Source organism: Dysidea avara, chromosome 5, assembly GCF_963678975.1.
Source record: "Dysidea avara chromosome 5, odDysAvar1.4, whole genome shotgun sequence".
NCBI lineage: Eukaryota > Metazoa > Porifera > Demospongiae > Dictyoceratida > Dysideidae > Dysidea > Dysidea avara.
Window position 1 is genome coordinate 28,221,000 of NC_089276.1, and position 6,325 is coordinate 28,227,324.

The 6,325-nt window shown below is 39.3% G+C and overlaps 1 protein-coding gene across 3 annotated transcripts in view; it reads right to left on the bottom strand.

Moving 5' to 3' along the window:
* LOC136256648 (uncharacterized) overlaps positions 1–6,325 on the bottom strand; it is a 30,645-nt gene that overhangs the window by 11,063 nt on the left and 13,257 nt on the right. The window lies entirely within an intron of this gene.

The following is a 6,325-nucleotide window of genomic DNA, read 5'->3' on the forward strand; positions in this document are numbered from 1 at the left end:
CCAACACACTGGGGAGTCTATAAATTATTTCTCAGTGGACTATGAAAGTTGGCACAGTCCTGTGATATTGGAGCATTGCTGGAGCAGACCTTGCAAGGCCGCTTCATGTGTGGTCTGAGATGCAACAGCACCTGTTGTCTGAAAAGTGCTTGACATTGGAAGAGGTGATAACCTTAGCAACAGCCATGGAAATGGCAGTTTTAGGGCCACAAGAAAAGCGATGAAGACGTACAGTATGTAAGCCAACAGAAACAAGGGTGTGACCCTGGTCTGTAGAAAGGTGGTCTTTGCATTGGTAAAAGGGCTTCAGTTTTTCATGCACAGGATTACCAGGTCACCTTTCCATGACATACTGATACACTGTTGCCAATGTGTCATCTTTACTAGTTTCAACTGCTGTTTCTGATGCAGTCACTGGTAGCTCATCTACAATAAAAGCGGAAACACAGATACAGGTTCTTTAAGTGCTGCACTTCCTCAGACAGGAAATTTTGATAAACCATGAGCATTTGTGTGCTGTTTACTGCTTTTAAACTCAATGTCGATTGATATGCTGACAAAAACAATGCCCATCATTAAAGAGCTGCTGCCACAGAAGATATGGCTGTTTTCACATTGAGGATTGGTTTGTGGTCAGTGACCATCATGGCATGATAAAAGAATGACCAAACAGGATTTTTATATCAAAGACAAGTGCTAATGCCTCCTTCTCTATTTGCCTGTAATTTTTTCAGGTTTCACTACCAGATACGATATATGAAATACCCATGAAAAATTGCCATGGTTTTACCTATGAAATTAAACATTTCATGGGTACTGCACTCATGGAATCTGTGCAGTGCCATCTGATGCTAACATGCATTTCATGGCCAACGAAAAATTCATGGTACATTCCATGGGGACAATCTGACATTTCATGGTAAAAACATAGGCATTTCATGGTATACTTCTCTGGTAGTGAATTTGCTAAGGGTTCATGTTGTGTTTTGTATCATAATGGACTAGGATGACTTCACAAGTTAACAATTGTTTGCATTCATAAAAAACCTTTTCAAATTCTTCAGTCCACAGCTATGGATGGTAGAGATGCACTGATAAGGATTTTTTTTATTTGTATAGCATGATGATCCAATTTATCTGTACCATAAAGAGCCAATACCAATTATACCAAACCAATATTTGTATATTTGTATACACTGTGAAATGTAGATAAAAGAATACTACAGATGTACTGGTGTGATAGTGTAGTGTACTGATGTGATAGTGTACTCTGATATGAATTTTTTAGTATATAGAAAACAGAGTACTGTAACTTTAGCTACAAAGTACCTGGTTACCTGTGGTGGCTTTCATTACACTTTCCAGACAATTACACACCACAAATTAAACAATTTAAGGCATGCTCCACTCCACGTTATCAAGATGCATCTGGCTGGTACAGCAGATTATTTAGTTTACTCTGGTATAGTGAAGTTTAAAGTGTGACAACTGTTGGTTCAGAAGACCTAAGTACAATATCAAGGAGAGGGTGGCCCCCTATAACTGCCCCCTCCCCCTACTGACCCAGATAATACCAAAGTCAAGATGGCAAAGAAATGTGATGCATTTTCAAATAGTAGTCATGAATTGCAAACATGCATTTAGCTACAAACTAATCAATGTCTATAGTTGCTTTGGTATCTATACCAATGATTGAGTCAGCTATAAGTCCTTTACTGATTCACAAGTAAGCAGACTTTTTAGTTATTGTTGTACTGTGATAGTTTTATTACAATGGAATTTAAGCATATGGTGCCATAAATACTGCATACCATAGCCTAAATAATTATTTGGCTGTTGATAATTGCAACTAAAATATCCATGCCCTATCCTAGTTACACATTTTCCTAATGGCCTAAGAGCACTGTTCCTAATCCTAGGAGCACTGTTCCTAATCCTAGGAGTGCTGTTCCTAATCCTAAGGGCACTGTTCCTAATCCTAGGGGCACTTTTTCTAAACCTACAACTGTGTTTCTTAACTATACGGTCAAATTCCTAATGTTTATACAATAAATGACCGGCTAAATAAATATTTGCACCGTGACGATTGACCGGCTAAATATCCACTTCGTAATCAGTAGTTTCAAGGCAGAAAATTTTCACTGATTTCCAGTTTGAAGTTTTGGGGGTTAGCTAACAGCAAAAATTTTATCCATATATAGTATGTTCACGTTGAGCTGAATCCTCAAAAACATTAAATAATTCATGGATGCAATTACACATGATCTTGAAATTTGGCTCATTTGTAGTACTGCTTGACCCGCTAAAAATATTTCAAAATCTTTTTATTCAAATGTTTGACATAATATTTATGGCCAATCAAAATTTTCACAATACATTTCCTATGGGGAAGCCATATAAGTAGAGTGTCCATTACAGTCCTTTCCCGAACTTGTAATGGAGCCAAAACGTATGTGTCTGTTGTTGACACCTTTGCTGTTACCAATAATCATCTGGTTGGCTGAAATGTTAACTCTGTTGAGAAAAAATCCACTTTTAATTTTTAGCTGTTTTTCAGGATTCAGCTCAACGTGAACATACTATAGTCTAGTCTAATACATTTTGAGATTGTTTGAAAATCTGTGACAAATTTAAATTAAGTAACATTGATGCTGGCATTGCTCAACCTTGAAAATTTTGCCTCTCAAAATATTTATTTTATATATACATATCTCTGGCTATATACGGTACTTTGTAACGTAAGTCAAATGATTATAGTGGGATTTGAACCCGGCCAGACCCTTTTTTCCCTACCCATGACAAAGACCTGAAAGAGAAACAAACAGCCTGGCCATGCAAGACTAAAGTGTTGATACAGAAATTTAACATGGTTTAAAAGCAGTACAGTACAAATTCACTAAACTTAGTACCATTCTATGTGGCAACGCCTGCCAATTAAGATCTGCCGAAGTAAGTGCTTATTTAGCTAACTGATTACTATGCAGAATTAAATTGCAAAACACATGGAAAAAACAGGGTTTTTCCATGCCAGTACCAGGGCTGTCAAGTTGAGCAATCCAGAATGAGTGAGATTCTTCCAAGCCATGGAACCGTATCATGCAACCATCAACATTTATAACCAGCAGCCTAGGATTTCATGTCATTATATCAGCATGAATTTCCATGCAGTGCCGGTTATAGCAAAATTAATTGTTAACCAATACATTTACACTGTACCGTGGCTAGCTATTCTATGACTATCTACAGCTACGTGTGGGTATATTACAGAATAATATATTATGGGTGTGGTATCTAAACTAGTGAATTAGCTAATCCTACCCAGATAAACTGTACTTTCTGGCTGGTCTCATGTGCACTAGCATAATCCCAATCACTGAGGACTTCATACAATCCTTGTACAATTATATCATAGACATCTGTAAACTTTTCAATGCAGATTCATTTTTGTCTGCAATCATTTCACCATCCCATGTCGCCGGATCATGTGCAACCAATATTGACTCAATCTGACTCTATTATTGAAATCACCCCTGCAGTTGTCTATGACAAACTAATGAATTTGCAAAATAACAAATCCGCTGGACTAGATGGTTGGCCTATATCCATAATTAAATCTGTAAGTGAATTTGTTTCAGTGCCACTATCCATTATATTCAACAAGTCATATAGTAGCGGTATTTTACCAACGGACTGGAAGTGTGGCAATGTAATGCCAATTCATAAGAAAGGTCCACGGAAGCTTGCTAGTAATTACAGACCAGTGGGTTTAATGTCCATCTTCAGTAAGATGATGGAGTCTATAGTTAAAGATCACATACTAAGTCATCTATTTACATACAGTCTAATTTCTCCTTATCAATTTGGCTTTATGCCGGGAAGATCATGTTCTACCCAGTTATTGCAGGTATTAGATTACCTTACTCAGCATTTGGATAATGGTTATTGTGTTGATGTAATCTACTTAGATTTTCAAAAAGCGTTTGATACTGTCCCACACCAACGTTTATTACAAAAGTTAACTTCTTTTGACATTCATGGCAATCTCTTAGAATGGATTAAGAATTTTTTATCTAACAGAAAACAGCAAGTTGTATTGAATGGATATAAGTCTCGTTCCTCTCCAGTCTCCAGTGGTGCCTGTGTTAGGCCCTTTACTTTTCACTATGTTTGTTAATGACATTCCATCAATTGTGTCTAGCCCTGTGTTCATGTTTGCAGATGATACAAAGATTTTTCATGTGATAAGAAACGAAGAAGACTACGTTACATTACAGAATGACTTAAATTGCCTTTACAGCTGGCCACAACTCTGGCAATTGAAGTTTAACATCTCCAAATGTAAACATCTCCATTGTGGCCCAGCTCACCATCATGGCTTCTATTATATTAATGGAACTCCTATTGACACAGTTACATCCCCCAATGATCTCGGAATTCTCTTTGATGACAAGCTTAAGTTTCATGATCATGCCGCTAAAGTTACAACCAAAGCTAATCGAATACTTGGCATGATCAAGAAATCTTTTGAATATCTTGACTCGAGTATGTTGTCTAAATTGTTTACCACACTAGTTTGACCCATCTTGGAATACGGTAATGCCATTTGGGGACCACTATTTACCCTTGATCAGAGAAAGGTTGAAAAAGTAAGTACTTTTTGCGAATGGGGCGGGCGGTGCCAGACTATGTGTTACTTTTTAAATTTTTTTTGTTTTGTTTTTTTATTTTAAAATTTTTTTATTCCGGCCCTAATGGCACTCCCATCCTCCCCGATCTGTGGCTAGAAGTTAAACCTAATGTAATCTATAAAAGGCAAAATGCAGCTAAACCTACAGAGCCTACACAGACCTACAAAAACACCGCATGGACTGCCAACATACACACAGCAAAACCCCCGGACAGGGGCCTTAACAGTAGCGGATCTAGGAATTTATAAAGGGGGTTTCCAGTTAATCTCGCGTGGCCAGACCCTTTCCGCGCGGCCGCTTATCGATTAGAGATTATAAGCGGCCGCGCGGAAAGGGTCTGGCCACGCGAGACTAGTTTCCAGTTTAGAAGGTGGAGATATACACTGACATTAGATACGCAAAAGTTTGCACTACATTGTCTGGTTTGGTAAGGTGAGACCAAAAAAAAAAAAAAAGGTCACAGCCTATTGACAGTACATAAAATACCTGCTACTGTGACTGTTCTATTAGAGTATCTCGATCGAGGCGCACGCCGCAATAATTAAAACATTTAATTGTTACGCAATCATTTTTCAAAGGGGGTTTCCGTGGAAACCTTGAAACCCCCCTAAATCCGCCACTGCTTAAGAAGAAAGCCCTGCAGACTACTGACCAAACTGCAAGGAGTGGGAGTATGAAACATAGTTCAACTCCCACAAAGGACTGCCAGGCAACAGGCTAAATAGATGTAAAAATGTCTGGGCATTGTGGTGCCACAGACAAACAGAGAGTTGCTCTAGCAGACGGCGGTATGCTAGGCTATGAGAAATTCCAGTTATTATGCCACTCCTGGTGGTTGTCCTCAAAGCAATATCCTGCAAGACAGGATGACTAGCAGCAAACCACAAACCCAAGCACTCAACCACCAGGGGGACAAAGACACCTCCAGCAGCCTGCACAAGCCATCATGGTGAGCATCCTGGTCTTCTTCTCCCTTAGCAGCACACCTGCTGAAACTGCAGACCGACCCAACAAAGATTCCTGTAATGGACAACGCACAGTAACATCGAAGTACGCAGGCTTCCCATGCACAAAGTCAGGGTGATAAACATCACCCGGGCAATCCAATCAGGAGCCAGCACACCGTTGCTCTTTACGGCAACCAGTGTTGTCCTGAAGTAAAGCATGATATATCACCTACGTATACACATGGGTCCATGTCCACAGCCCAGTAGATGATCTACGTGCTACTGATTATGCTACTGCTGCTAGCTCCCTTGATTCCCTTCTTTTCTATGTTATAAATGTGACTCACGAAGTAAGCTGTATATAGTAAGAAGAGCCTAACTCTAAAGGTGAAGAAGAAACTAAAGCTGAACTCTAACCCTAACGCTAATACTACTAGACGCTTCCTAAAGTCGACTACTCATGGCAACTACTGGGTGCTTCCCCTAAAGTTGACTACTCGCGGGAACTACTGGACGCATCCCCTAAAGTCAACTACTTGTGGCAACTACTAAACGCACGCCCTAAAGTCGAAGAGAGAGAACAACAACTACAGTAGGAAGTCTGGATGCTTTTGAGCTTAATATTACGAAAGGTGGTGAAAAAAGTAAAACCCATTTTTGGGCCCGCCGCCATATTGTTTATGCATGTGT